This window comes from Pogona vitticeps, chromosome 2 (genome assembly GCF_051106095.1).
Source record: "Pogona vitticeps strain Pit_001003342236 chromosome 2, PviZW2.1, whole genome shotgun sequence".
Classification (NCBI taxonomy): domain Eukaryota; kingdom Metazoa; phylum Chordata; class Lepidosauria; order Squamata; family Agamidae; genus Pogona; species Pogona vitticeps.
The window spans coordinates 208192921-208194427 of record NC_135784.1 but is presented as its reverse complement, the minus strand read 5'-3'; positions in this window follow the sequence as shown (position 1 = coordinate 208194427).

Genomic DNA, 1507 nt, shown 5'->3' with positions numbered 1-1507 from the left:
TGTACAGGCCCCTTCCAACTCCATTATTTTATGATTCTATGATTCTGTGATCTTCAGATTAACCACTACTTGTGGCCATGTTGATTTGATGTTTCTAGGGAGTTCTTAACCTCCACTATTTCCCAATTTAAAAAGGTACTTATTTTCATGTAACTGTATTTAGCATCAAACTCCATTCTAATCCTATAATTCTAATCGCACTATTACTTAAGTGAGGAATCTTTCTGACAGAGACCAACATCTTCTTATACAAGTTTAGTTTCATGGGTGTAACTCTAATGGCATTAATTTCAGTGCCAAATTGCATCAGGTCACACGACTCCTGTGTAACAAAAAACTAAACTAAATAACATCAAGCACCAGTTTTTTTAAACCAGAGGCAATTCATCACTGAGAGTTACACCACTGGAATTACACCAGCCAGCATAAGTACCAGGATTATTCCCACAACATTTGTTCCCTTCATGTTTCCCATTTGGAGTTGATATCCAGTAAAATCCTCCTGGTCAGAAAGTTTCAGAAGAGAAATTCCAGCAGAGAAGTAGATTCCTTGGCTTTCAAAAAAAAAAAAAAAAGTCCTTAAATATTTCTTAAGCAGTCTTCTTGAACAGAAGAGGCTTTTTAAAAGGGATATTTGGACACAGACCTTGCTATACTGCAGTATAACAAAGTAAGATAAGAGGACATGCAGCCACTTAGAACAGATGCAAGTTTCAAACGTGAAACTGAAACTTTTTCAAAATCAGAATTGTGAAAAAGGTTGGTGGTCGTCATTTTCTCTTGAATTTATCTTGAATATTTGAAAAGCCCAGAATGGTTGTTGAAAATGTGCATGGAGTTGACATGGTAAACATTGTCTCTCAGTTGAAGTAATACACCTAGCCTTCTAAGAGTCTCCCCTGGCATTGTGGTACAGTGGTTAAACTGCTATACTGCAGTCAAAACTGCTCACAACCAGGGGTTCAATCCCAGATAGCTGGCTCAAGGTTGACTCAGCTTTCTATCTTTCCTTGGGTGGTAAAACGAGTACCCAGCTCCTGGGCGGGGGTGGGGGGAATGTGTAGGGAGGGGCAACGTGTAGCCTGTATAATTAACTTATAAACTGCCCAGAGAGTGCTTTATGCACTATGGGGCAGAATAGAAGCAGTACACTGTTTTTGTGTGTGGATTTTGTTTGATTATTTTTTACTTTCTAGAATTTCTAGAAGTTACTTTTTTGGATTTAAAATTACATATCCGAATCATTCAACAGCAATGTGGAAATGGCGAGAATCCCGTCTGTCTTTTCTACATGCACAGCAGCTTGTTCTCTATACATTTTTTTAATGATAGCCGCACAAAGGGATATTCACTAGGGATGTGCCATTCATGCGTTTCTGAATTCTGGGAGTTCCAGGTCACAGACTCACACAGAGAGACAGCTACAAACATCTATGTTTTCCTCACTTTTGCCAGGATCTGTCTTTAAGGCAGTACGGCTGTCTTGGCTCTTGCTTCTTGTTGTTAA